This window comes from Ctenocephalides felis, unplaced genomic scaffold (genome assembly GCF_003426905.1).
Source record: "Ctenocephalides felis isolate EL2017-DRISC unplaced genomic scaffold, ASM342690v1 CF-g0.4_SCAFFOLD_01886, whole genome shotgun sequence".
In the NCBI taxonomy this organism is placed as follows: domain Eukaryota; kingdom Metazoa; phylum Arthropoda; class Insecta; order Siphonaptera; family Pulicidae; genus Ctenocephalides; species Ctenocephalides felis.
The window spans coordinates 104614806-104630015 of record NW_020538040.1 but is presented as its reverse complement, the minus strand read 5'-3'; the positions used below and the strand labels follow the sequence as shown (position 1 = coordinate 104630015).

General features: G+C 28.3%; 1 pseudogene; it reads right to left on the bottom strand.

Annotated features, from left to right (window-relative positions):
• Window positions 1-15210, bottom strand: part of LOC113375633 — a 121200-nt pseudogene that overhangs the window by 28814 nt on the left and 77176 nt on the right.

The following is a 15210-nucleotide window of genomic DNA, read 5'->3' as shown; positions in this document are numbered from 1 at the left end:
ATTTTAATAATTCAAAAAACATTTTACTTGTATTGACAAGATGAAGATTTGATCATAGGGCAGGTCTAGCGGATTCAAGATTTTCATAAGGGCAGGTCTAGCGATTTCGGAGATCTAACGAAAAAAGTAAAAAAAATGACATTTGGCGGTCAAAAATGATCATTAGACATATGCACATCAAAATATCAGATATTTTATAGAGATTTTAACAATGAGTAAAAATTTTGTTTACATTCCTATGGGTTCCGTACCAATGTTTACCCGTTAGACAGCGACGCGGCGCTTACGCGCTTTATATTTTGTCTCTATGCAGTTAAAGCAGTACGTTTGCTTTGAAAAAAAGTTCAGATCTTCCAACATATGCCAAAATAAAGAAAATTAAAATTAAAAAAAAAAAATTTTTTCAAAAAAAGTAATTTTTTGTCAAATTTATAGTTTCTCAAAAATCTTATTTTTTCGAAAATGTTAATCGTTTTTAAAAAAATAATAATTTTTGGTACGGGAAGTTCCAGCAATTTGCCTTAAGGCACGATGCCCTAATTGCCTTAAGACAGAATTTCACTTACAGCTAGTTACTTTTGGTATTGGGTGTTTTTAATGATTTAAAACATTAATAGTATTATATTATGTTATATTAAAAGTGATACAAATATTAATAGTATTATATCTTTAACTGATGTCATGTAAAACTTTCTATAGGTCATGGCGGGCACAAAGGTCCAATTTGACTTTGAGCAATTATATTGCGAAAACCGAACCAATTGTATCACAACAAATTACACTTATCATGCAAACAACTATTTGACTATGATCAGTAAAACTACCAGCTAACATGGTAGTTAATATATAAAGGTTATATAATAAAAATATTAACAAATAACATACGCTTAAAAACTATATTAAGTTCTCGTAAACTAAACTATAGTGCTCACAACCAAAAAAACTAACCGCAAAAGAAAATTTCGATATAGATTTTCATTGCCGTTAATAATGAATAAAATGTTTTTATTAATATATAGTTTTTCATATTTCTATGGATATATGTTAACACATTTGAGCCCAAATGTATGACATCGAAATATATAAATTATCATTCACCAGTTAACATAATTTCAACTTCACATATTTATTCAGAAAATGTGTTCCTTTATAAGATACGAGAAAAATATATTTACTTATTTTAAAGGAAAGAGTACGGCATAATGCGCTTATAAAAATATAAATACAAAACATTCTTATACTTTATAAGAATACGTACATACATACATAAATAATTTATAATTTAGAAAATTCATTTTCTGTGTAAAAAAATCAATAAATACTTATCAATATCTTAAGATGATTTCTGGGTTAAATATATTTTGTAGGCTATATAATTATGTGAAAAAAAATATTTCAATTTTGCAGAGTTTACAAATATATATGTAATGCTTTCTATTTGTTTAAAATTCTAAATATTTTAACGTTTTTTATGAAATTTCTGCAGATAAACCGTTAATAGTTATACTTATTTTTTACCATTATATAATTGACTTTTGTCATAAAACCATTTTAATTTAAATTTATATATAACTGCAAAATAAAATTTAGTTTAAAAACTAAAATTATAGATTCAAATATAATTTAATTATATTAAGATCACTGTTAATTGACTAATTATTTAAATAGATTATATTATAAAATAAGTACAATAATTATGATTACATTATTAATAGGTTCACCAATCATATTTTGTTTTGCAGATTTTTTATATATTAATTTATTATATATAATAAATATCAATAATAAAACTAGTAAGTTTTATTATTGGCAACATGTAGTAAAAATCTGTTTGCTGAATTGTCGTTAAATATAAAATTACTTACATTGAGTTTTATATTCAATTTATAATCAAAATTGATTAACAAACATCAACTGAATATTTCATATCGGTCAATCCAAATAATTTAAATTTTAATGCTGCATTTTCCTATCCTTCATAATCAATTAAAAATTATAATTAATTTAAAATTAAATCATAAAAGTACGCAAATAAAATGCAGATTGGATATCAATAAAATATATTTGATCAGATGAAGCTTTTTAATATATATATTTTAATGAATATTGAAATGAAAATGTACTATATTAGGATGAAGTACTGAATAACTATGATATGAAAATATGCTACTTGAGTATTTTCTAAGTGGGGTATAAGAGACTGTTAAATTTTTTTAACAATATTTAAAACCATGGGGAAAAAATGTATAACCAGCCATCATCTTGATTCTTACGACGTTGCTATCGGGAGATAAACGGCAATGTTTGAAAATCCATACAAATGTATTTTATTTCGTTGTTAGTTTTGGTTGTGAGCACTGATGTTTAGTTTACAAAACCTTAATATAATTTTTAATTATAGGTTATTTAATTGTTTTATAAGATGTATTATCTATGTTATGCTTGACTTAACAGTACCCGATTAAAACTTACACCTGGGTGAGGTACAACGGACCAACTGAATCTATACCCTGGCAAAGGTGCAAACAATATCAAATAGCTAATAAAAAAATATTAATGTAAAAAATGCCATTTTGAAAAGATAAATCAAATATATAGTTACTCCAACTCAGTTGATGAATATTTTTGACGTAATACCAGATCAAGGTTATATACAGTGTTATCTCTGTAAAAAATGTACCATAAAATTTATATTTTGCATAGGTTGAATAATGTAACTATTAGGTCGCAAAATCTCTTTAAAATTAAAAGCAAGGCATTAGACCTGATTGTCCCGTGACTGTCTCATTTTACTCAGTCTATGGGGTAAAAAGTACAAGGTAACAATATTTTGAAAAACAACAAAAAAAAACATTTCTACAATGATTAATTAACCGGGAGTTTTACTGAACATAGTCAGATAGTTGTTTCTTTGATATGTGTTATTTGCTAAAATTCGTTTGTTTTTCACAATATAATTGGGCTAAGTCAAGTTGGGCCTTTGTGCCCCTCTCTATCATATTCAACTTATATTTCTGATATAGAGTAAATGCCGATTTGGTAAAAGTTCACGGAGAATATGTCATGTAATTTACACAGAATTTACAGAATTCGAGATGTTTTGTTTTTCATTGAACTCGATAAAGCATTTAGATAAATGGATTAATTTTATTTTTTATCTTAATCTATTAATGATTATATTCGGAATTATGTAGAACTTGGTTACTATATACTATACATCTAATGAACATATATAAATAATATTAATATACCATACTTTGATAAAAGTAGAGATAGATAAAATACAATTGTTTGTTTCGCTACAGAAAACAGGTTCAGGTACAATAATTAAAAATTACCATTGTTTATTTGCAACTGTTAAATTGATAATATTAATAGAAAACTTCTGTCAAGAAATAATTCTTTAATATATTTTGTGTAGTTTGCTACGATATATGGGGAAATCTCCATATATCGTAATTATGGGGAAGTCCCCTAGTCGATTTATGTTAGATATCAAAGTTAGAAATCAAATTAAATTAACAAAACCGCAATCTTTGCTAAAAATAACTAATACTATCAATCAAACTTTGGTATTAAAAAATATTATTTTAAACAGTGGCCTATAGCCTAGTACTGGACATTTCAAAATAACCTGCATTGATCACATGTATGTAGCCATCTCCACACTCTGGAATGTCTGCACATGTGCCTTTGACGAATATTCTTAGATATTGCAAAAAAGTAACTATTCATCCACCCTTTTTGGCTGGGCCACACTGGTGCTCCCAGCTGGTGCATTCACCATAAGCTTTTCATTCTTTGACTAGGAAATACGAAAAATAGGGGTATGTAGTGACCGTTAGCACTCATACAGAATAAAATTAAATAATTCGAATAAATTACGTATATTCTCACAAGAAATATCAATATGTTTACTGTCCGGCACTAAGGGACGACTTAGTGTCCGGTGCTAGGGGATAGACATTTTTGTTCACTTGGTGGCACCAACTAAAATTGGTTAAAAGATCTAATAATATTCTACCATTTTACGGATAACAATCAAGTGCAACTTTTATCTTTGCATACTACTCAAATATAAATGCATAAATATGCTAGAATTAATTCCATTGATATTTAGGTGGTACACTTGTATTTTGAAATGAAAAGATTTATACTCGCTTAAATAATACGTGTTAAATAGAGTGGCCGCTGCTTGATGTCGTCCGGCGTTACGGGACTTCCCCCTACTAATTATTATTATAATTAATATCTAATAATTTGATGTGCTTACTGATTATGTCTAATGAATATTTTTATATAAATAGCATTTTTTTTTTACTTTTTTCACTCCATCTCCAAAACCGTTAAACTTGCTTTCCCTAAAATGTATTCTTTTTGTTCTTCATTTAAGTTCTTCATTTTGCCAATACAAGTAAAATGTTTTTGGAATTATTGACATCAAAAACTGAATTAACATTTCTGGTACTTTTTGCCCCGTATTATCGAAAACGGCTGGACCTGCCCTGGCAAAAAACTAATCAGCATGTATCCTTGCCAATAGAAATCGAATGTTTTTTGAATCATTTAAATCAGTTGAACCGTGTTCTCCAAATCGTGGACGAAAATTTGTATCCGCATACACACGCGAATGCACTCACACACAAGGTATGCGATAATGTTCAAAAACCTTTGGAACGTCAATATACATATAAAAAAAATTATTTTCGATTTTTTTGCAATGACTATGACAACCCTACGGAAAGATAAAAAAACCTGCTGTATCACCAAAATCTAATCAGCACGATGCGCAATCCTAAACTTCCAAACAGTTCTTGATTATAGCTAAATTATGGACAAAAATTATTTAGTTGCTTATTGTAAAGAAACGGTTCGACAGATTGTGACGAAAAACTAATCAATAAGTAACATTTTTGGTCGATTTCCTTTGTTGATAAATCGTTGTATATTCTACGATATTGTGTGACACATAGTGTTATGTTGCTAGTGCTCCATTCGAACGATCGAACAAATCGTAAACCAAATATTCCTGAATCGAGTAAAAGTACAAATTAATATATCGATTTTCTTATCTTGTTGCTGGCGATATTTCATATAATGATCAATTTTCATGCAAAGGACAGAGCGATATTATTAACCTAATTGGCCCATGGGGGACGGTTGAATAGACGGCTTCGCGGACAGAGAAAAAGTAATTCCTTTTAAATGAGCATTTCTGTTCGAGGATAATGTTGCCAGCAGAAAAAGAATGGGATGCCTCATACAAAGTCAATGCTTTCGATAATGTATTGTTTTGAAAACCATGTGCTATGCTTCATTTAGAATAGTGGATTGTTTACTAATATTCAAGTAAATATCTATTAGAAGAGGTATTAGAAGCAAATTTATAAGAGGTATTATAGCTGTACAGAATAACTTAATACACTACAGGTTTGTTCTTGAAATATGTTGTTCAAGGTTGAAATAATTTAAAAGCGTATAAAACTGATCAGTTTTTTGTTTTGTTTTAATTGAACAGCAATCAGAATTAAGTGCTATGTAAGCTGTTATGAATCATACCACTTAGTTATTAGAAAGCATCACAATAATTTCCTATTAAAGTTCTATATTTTATATATAAAGGCAACTCCAAATTTTGTTTTTCTTTAATAGTTATATATTTTAACATCAAAGCAATGTTTACGGAAAAGCTTATTTTATCAATCAAATACGCATATTGATATTACAAAACATATTCAAATAAAGATCACTACTGCTTGGTATCAGGTTTGTGACCTTGGGATTGTGTGTGAGCTGGACTTTTAACACCTAAAACAAATTACTAAATCATTTTTTAACTAAATGAAACAAATTTAATATCTTATATGCAATACAATTTTTTCTATATGAAATAGGGGAGACTCGGTACTACGGTTTTGTCAGAGTACAGTAATAACAGTCGTCATACAGCTAAACTATACTAATTTTGAGATAGAATCCAAAAAGAAATGAAGTATGTCAAACAAGTTTTTATTTTTGCATAGAATCAGCATTTTTGATTTTGCTGTAAGTTGTATATTAGAAGTTAATTACCAGCAATTAGTTTTTGCGTAGATAATTCAGCTCAGTCATAACGATCATTTCTTTTCAGAAGTGTGCGTTGGCTACGGTTGTGACAAATTTTGTAGGTACGGTTTTGACATGTATTTCTTGTCTTTTTTGTGTGAAGATTGAACAGATAAAATAACATAACATAGCTAACAATAAAACGAAAAAGAAAAAAAGGTAAAAGAAAAGTCAGCACAAAAAAATGATAAACCAGTTTGGGGTTTATAGCTATTGTCTATCTTTATGTTTGTAAATAAACTTCCGGGGGTACTCAGGGGTATAGAATATCTTACTATTTTCATGTAGACATATGTTCAAATTACCATTCAATTCACTTTGTTTCCAGGTAATTGGTAAATTAACAAAATTGTTGATAATTAAAAAGAAAGTACCTATGCATATTACCTACCCTATATTGATATATGAATGTATAAATATGTTGCTGCTTAATTTTATTACTGAAACTTAGTAGTATATAAAATCTATCTGTGGACTAGAGATAATTAACGTGGGCTAGCAAATTCTAGTCCTGGGTTTGATTTCAACCTTGACCAGTTCGGTATCATTCAGTATGATTCCAGTCTTGCCCTTGAGATAATTTTTAAGATCTATCAACTTAAGTAAAAATATTCTTTCGAGGGCTACACATACACACGATTACCTGTTGTATAACGATAACCACAAGTACATAGATGTGTGGGTGTGTTCTATGTATTTATCATATCAGATAAAAAATTAACAGATATTAATGCATTACATAGAGAATATATATTATAAATAGGGTATCAGTAAAATGTATTATTTTTTTTTTAAGTTTGTTTTTCAAATTTTTCAAATTTTTGAATTATTTTAGTTATTGAGTTACAAACTCTTACCATAAAATTATGAATAGAGTGTTCAATTTCAATATTCAATATAATTAAATTAAAAGCGTTGTTTTAACAAAATTATTGAATCACTAAGCTGCAATTTTTTCCGGTCCTCCTAGAGCAAACAGTTATGATTTTCATTCATTGCCACCTTCAAGAAAATACAAAATCAATATTTAGGAATAGTTCAATTTGTACTAGTAGATATACTGTATTGTACCACGTAGTAATAAAACGATTGTTGTGTGTATAGAAATGATTGATTATGTGTCTACATGTATATAGAGACATATTGAACTCGGCCAATGCATATTTAAAGACCTAAAAGGTAATTAAGGCAGACCTATTTTTATATCGTACTATGATACGTAAATTATTAAAACTTCCACGTTATCCCCTAAAATAGTTTTACTCTGAGCAATTAAATATGTATTAATTTAATTTAATATCGTGGATGTCAGATAAAAAGTGTGAAAGACAAAGCACCATTAACAGTAGATTCGTTATTGTTTATTTAATCTGTGTTATGGTACATTTTTGAAGAAAAAAAAACTACTAATTTTCTGTAACTTGATATGTAATCTATTCGTCTAACTATAGTAAAAAACCATTAGAAGTTATTTGTAATATTTTTTTTATTTGAATTTATATCAAAACTGTTTTATATTACAGTATCGTGTACTATAAGTTCCTTTACAGATATACTTCATTAAAAATATAAAAGTATGAACTTATTTGAAAATAAGAAAAAACTGGAAAAAAATAAAAAAATAAAAAAACTTTTACAAGAATTAAATTATTATGTATAGCCTATTTTTGGCACTTTATACTGATTCAATTTATCATAATAATAGAATATAACATCAATTTAGATACAAAATTTATAGATGAGTACCATATCCAAAAATCAGTTTTGAATTTAAAACTTAAAAACATTCTGAATTAGAACAATTCTGAATATAACTGAAAATGCCAAGTAGCTTTTTAGAAAATATTGTTAATTAACATTCTTAAACTTCAATCGTACTTACAATTTATAACGTACTTCATAATTTTAAAAATAGTTATAAACAAAATGTAACACCCCCGATATCTTAAAAACAAATACAGTTAAAAAATTTTCAACGGCAATATTTGAAAATAGAGGGAAAAAAGGCACAACCATAATTTTTATTAGTAATATGGTAACACTCTTGATGCACACATTTATTAGTAATATGGTAACACTCGTGATGCACACATTTATTAGTGTTAACCATTATACACATTTATATTATGATAAATAATAAACTATATATTTAAAATAGCATTAAAAATATGTATAATATTTAAAAACAATAATGTAATTAAAGTCATACCACAAATATGTCATGATCGGTTTGATTAATTATTCAAAATTGTTATATGATGTATTTATTTTTAATTAAATGCCATCTTGTACAGTATTGCGATTATTGCGAAATAAGCTTTATTTCAATCGCGTGTGAACCTTACGCGCACTCTTTTTTTATTTGTTAGCGGACTGATTTAAATTGTGAAATTCATATCATTAGTGTTCTTAAAAGATACGTAACGTGCTTTTTATTACCAATATGAAATAACATTCGTAACATTTGATCTTTGCTTATAAAACCAAGACTAAAAATATTAATAATATATACCTATCGGTTACACATAAAAATGCTCACAGAACCATGACTTGTCCACAAAGTTATATACCTCCTTACGAATATAAGATAGATTTTTCTTCTCTCGCTGTATCAAAATAGTAGAATAAATAATACTACAAAGTTTCGTTGAAATCTTTCTCGGAATATCTTCTAAATATTTACGATTCGGGTAGTCGGAATAGTGCGCCATAAAAAAATCTGTTCGACGTCATGTAACTTGATGTAGACATAGATGTAGAGTCAAGGAAGTTCCTTGAAATACTAGAAAAGTTGTTCGCATTGATAAACGAGACCCGAGGGATGGTGTCGGTGCGATTATTTTCAGGATTGAGAATAAACATACTAAAAATAATGTCGATGTTTGTCAAAAGAACTAGTTGTGTGTCGCATTGTGTTTCGAAAGGCAATTGGTAAACCTTTTCGTAGAGTAAACAAATTTAAAATAAATAAAGTCTTTATAAAAATATTACGTTTTGAAATAATAAGTATAATTTTCACTGATAAGACCATTTTTCAAAACATAGAACAATATTCAAAAAGCTTATGCGTACATTTCCAATTAATAAATTTTGTAAGTATATTTTCATGTAATGGCAACCAAAAAAGTAGAAAGAAAATAATATTGCTAAAATATTTACAAAAATTGTCTTACATATTATTTTACTTACTTGTACCATTTTTGTTCAATTTTCGAACCAGCTGAACTTGTTATTTCCGACAGCAATGGGCTAATGGCATTGTTAGTAAAAATTAAAATTATTTGTCCGACCTGAAAAAATATGTATTTTCAATGTTAGAGTAAAACAACCGATTAATGCACAAAATATTACAAACAATAATTAAAATATGTTCTATGCCAGAAAGTCTTTGATAAAATATATTTTTGCTGTCATAGTAAATGTAACCACTTGCCAGAGAATTACGCCACAACACTATCAAAGCGAGATTAAGAAGAAATTAAATTTTTAAAATCTCTGACAATGTTTTGTACATTTTGTGATTTAATATACTTTTCAATGTATGTAGATATGAAAATGTATAATATGTTGAAATAAAGTCTTAATTTTGCTGTTTTACTTGTTGTCTATTATTTGACAAGTGTAAAAATTACTATATAATAAAAATAGAAGCAGTCAATGTTGTGAAAAATAACCACATACAATTTACGCATAATGTAAAGTTTTTTCATGAAAAAATTATAACTAACTAATATTTATAAACGGCGAATAAATAATATTTGCAGTTTTATCATTTACTGCTTCAACATATCAAGAAATTTTTTTTCAAATCACATGGACAACAAAATATAAACATTTTAATATGGGGTAGGGAGGGGCAAAAAAGTTCAATTTGACTTTGAGTAATTATATTGCAAAAACCAATCCAATTACATCAAAACAAATAACACTTAACCTGGCTAATTTATCGTTGTAGAAATGTGTGTTTTTTGCTGTTTTTAAAAAATTTGTCACTTGATTGCTTTTACCCTATAAGCGGCGTTAAATGGCAGGTGGCAAACAAGTCCAATGACTTATTTTTAATTTACAATAATAGCTTTAAAATTTACCAAATAATAGCTTTAGTGTTCAACTAATGAAAAATATTAAATCCATGGGAGATACCACTGCATATATTCTTGATCTAGTATTATATTAAAAATATTTTTCAGCAGAGTTGGAATAATTAATCATTTAATTTATTTATTGTTATTTATCTTTAATATATCTATTGTAAAATTGCTTTGCTTTATGTGAACTGTATGATAAAAGTTCTATTTCAAATTTAACAATACATATTATAAAACAATTAAATAACGTAGATTTAAAAATTACATTAAGGTCTCGTAAACTAATCAACAGCGCAAAAAAATATCAAACGAAAATACTTTTGTTATGGATTTTCAAACATTGTCGTTTATTTCCCGAGAGCAACGTCGTAAAAATCAAGGTGATGGTTATAAATCTTTTCCCCCTACTTGCAAATATTATTCTTTTTTAACTTTATTTTTGAGAAATCGGTGGAGGACCTTTTTACCTGTACACTTTTAAGCCCCGCTCTACCCTAGTATATATAAAAAGATACATTTAGCAAAAATTATTGTTTCAATATATGTCGACAAGCACTAAAATGTTAAAATTGTAATAAAATGTTATACTGGTTAGATTTACAGCAGCCACTTACAGTAATCTGCTGAAATGTTTTTAAAATAATATCGTTCTCATTTATTTGAAAACCGGTGGTGTAGAGTATTCGATACAAAATGTAAGTTGTAACGTTTCAAACATAAATGCCAGATTTTTCGGATAGTGTCACATAAAATATCCAAAAGGACAAAACCGTTATGATGTTGCGCAAGCTATCTTGTTCATCCCAGGCACGGGCAAAGTAATATTTTGTAGTTATATGAAGATTAACATATGTACTTATAGTTTGAAAATGTTTTAGATGCCATTTTGGTTTTCGATATGTGAAAACACACTAAGAAATTTTATACGAAATATAATTATGTATGGTTATAGATTTATTATTAAATATTAATTAAATATATATATATATATGTATGTATATATACATTAATTAAAATACATTAATTAATAGTATAACAATTTATCGGTAATATAGGTAATATTAGTATAGCAGCTACAAAATATAACCATCATCAATAATAAAAAATATTAGTGCTCGAAATCACTCGCCACAAAAGAAGTAAAATTTTATGAAGTTTAAGTAAATAAAACATTGGAAGAAAAACATGTACATTTTGGGACAACCGGCAACATTTACCAATAATCTACAACATTTTCAATCAATCTACATCAGTTTTAGTCAATCTACATTTTAGGCAATATAAAATAATTTCAGGCATTCTACGACATCTGAAAGAAATTCCTCTATTCTCAGACAATCCATTCCAAACGATCTATTCAATTTTATAGGTTATATTATAGGTACGTAATAATTAGTATAACCTACCTATGCAATCTACTCTATTTTAATAAAACCTACTCTATTTTCATACAATCTATTTGCAGACAATCTACTATATTTTTAAACAAACTACTCTATTTTCAGACAAACTACTTTATTTTCAGACAAACTACTCCATTTTGAGACAATCTACTCTATTTTAAGATATTTACTCTAATTTTAGACAACATATTCTATTTTCGGGCAATATACTATATTTGTAGACAATATATTCTATTTTCAGATAATCTACTCTATTTTCAGACAATCTACTCTATTTTCAGACAATCTACTCTATTTTCAGACAATCTACTCTATTTTCAGACAATCTACTCTATTTTCAGACAATCTACTCTATTTTCAGTCAATCTACTCCATTTTCAGAAAATCTAATCTGTTTTCAAACGATCTACTATATTTTCAAACAACCTAATCTGTTTTCAAATATTCTACTCTATTTTCAGACAATCTACAATATTTTCAGAGATTTTGTATCATTTTCAAACAATGTACAACATATTTAAATAATCTGCATCATTTTCAGTTAATTTACAATGTTTTCAGGCAATTTAAAACACTTTCTTGTCATAGGCTTTTAAACATTTATAAACTACAGTGTTTTTTTATTTTAAACATTTATTAACAGTTTACGTAATTTTGTTGAAAGTAGCATGAAAAGTCAACTGATTAATGCCAATAATAACAATATTACTTATAAACCATTAATAACTTATTCGTTGAACAAAATAATTAGTTTTGTTTATTGAAATGTGTGTGTTACTATTGTGCTAATATTACCAAAAATTTAATTTCAGGGGTACATCAGGAATAGATATCGATTTGCGTCGTGTCGATATTGACCAATGTCCGCAAAAAATACCTGTTGGGCCTGGACCTCACCCAGAGCTTCCGCTCAACATATTTGCCGGCACTGATAAGTGCAAACCCATTACAACAGAGGTAAATTATTAATAATTATAAAAATAGTGTTAAGAAAGTAAATTTAAAAAAAAATATAAAAAATGTTACATGCTTATACTTAAACCTACTGGTATTACAAGGCAACCCAGTTAACTTCGACCATTCTCTATCTGATGTGATTATTATTAACTTCCCGAAGGAGAAGTTTATGTTTTCATAAAAAAATCCGATTCGCTAATTTTATGTTTTCTCGACGTCTCAAGCCATTCTGAATCGAATGAGACCAAATTTGGAAAAAGTATGTATGTGTGTGTGTGTGCGTGTGTGTTGACAGATTTTTTTGCCGTACATCGACGTTTTCTCAAAAACGGCTGGACCGATTTCAAAAATTTAAAAACCATTTGATGTATTGCGGTGAGGACTAGCGTTTATAAATTTTGCGCGACGATCAGCATAGCCGTTTCTTTGTAAATAGCAGAAAAGTGAAACATTTTTCGTCTACGTTTTTGCCCGCAGTTCTGAATCGATTTTGAAAATTCAAAAACAGTTCGAAAAATATTGGTTGGGAATCGTGCTGATAAGTTTTTGGTAGAGATCAGCCGGGCCGATTTCTTGTAAAAAAGTATTGAAATTTTTATTTCGACGATTTTTATTATTATTTTTTGACGGTAGATGCCATAGTCTTCTAGATCATACTAAAATATTACGGCACTACGACAACTCGTTTAGCTTTAAAAATTCGCCTAAGTTTGCAAAAATTAGTATCGTCTTTTTGGCATCTGTCAAAATTTTTCATCGACGTTTGCTCAAAAACGCCTGAACCGATTTCAGAAATTTAAAAACCATTTGATGTGTCTCAATGAGGACTATCGCTTGTCAGTTTTGTGCGGCGATCGGCCAAGCCCTTCCTTCGAAATTTGAAAAAAAGTGTTAAACTTTTCCTCCACATTTAAGCTCATACTACCAAATCGATTTTAAAAAATCAAAAACTGTTCGAAAGATATTAGTTGGGAATGATACTGATTAGTTTTAGGTGAAAATCTACCGAGCCGTTTTTTTGTAATTCGTTGTTGAAAAAAAATTTTGAGCCGATTTTTATGAAACTTTTTTTGATGATATATATCATGGTTTTAAACAACTTATTGAAATATTGCGGCCTTACGACAAGTAGTTTAATTTTAAAAATTAATCAAAGTTTGAGAAAATAAGTAGTTTTTTTGACGTTTGCTAAAAATAAAATTAGTCGATTTACTTGGTATAACGATAGAGTACTTGGTCTTCATGAACATACTAAACCACTAAAGTCCTACGGAAACTGGTTCAATTATAAAAATTATTGATTTTTGAGAATTTGCTTTTAGAAAATTCTCAGAGTTAACGTGTTCATTTGCTTTCAATAATGTGTAATAAATCCACTCGGAATACTTTTAATCACTCATAAATTAATTTATTTTATATTAAGTCGAGTAATTACACATATCGGGAAGTTCATGTAACTTGCCTCAAGGCAAAATACCAATACCAACTAGTTTGATTTTGTTTTAAGATAGGATATTTTTATTTGACATCACTGCTCCTTATTATGAAATTGGCCGAAATGCTATTACTTCATTACCTGCCTTCATGATCAATCTTTCTTTCAGACCTTGTAGATTTTTTTATTGTGAAAGGTATTGATCTTTCAAATCTCAATATTGAATCTAGTTACGATCTCTCTTCAGATCATTCTCCAATACTCGTGACGTTTAGCACATTTCCTACTCCAGTTATCAACAATCATATTCTACACAACAATCTTTCTAACTGGATTCAATTCAAATCCATACTTGATTCAAAATTATTTCCAAAATCTAGGCCTACAAGCGTTATTGATATAGAAAATAATATAGATTATTTTTCTGAGATTGTACGTGAAACAACCAAGCAGATCACCCCAAACATTAATCCAAGAAATGATAATCTAATAATTCCGCAAGAGATTAAGAAGCTAATTGCACAGAAACGAAGAGCAAGACGAACCTGGCAACATTCTCATCTACCAACGGATAAGACATCGCTTAATCATCTCAATAACACGCTGAGGAAAAAAATGAAAGAATGGAAGAATTGTACATTCAGGTCGTATATATTGCAGTTAAATAGGTACGATAATTCCATATGGAAACCAATCAGAAGCAAAAGTAAACCCCTACAACAAAACCCTCCTCTGAAAATAACCAACCAAAACGGATTCATTTGGGCAAAAAGCAACGAAGAAAAAGCGGAGGCATTTGCTGATCATCTAAGTAGCATTTTTAGCGCTCGAAATATTTCCCAGAATAACTTAATTAACAATTTCGTAAATCAACCCATACATTCTACACCGTTAGGACATTTTTCACCAAATGATGTCTTATGTGAAATAAAAAGGATAAAAAATAGATCTTCGCCAGGTATGGATAAAATTACTCCAAAGATGTTAAAAGAATTGCCTACAAAAGGTATCTTATATATAACAAATATTTTCAACGCCATACTTCAATACAATTATTGGCCCACAGCATGGAAGACTGCAGAAATTATTATTGAAAATCTCAACAGTCAACGAAATGATCAAGATTAGAAGTTCATCTTTTAACAACAAATTAATCCAGCATACAAATCCTACAATTCAAGCGATTCAGAGACCGATAAGAAGATTGAGCAAGAAATGGCCT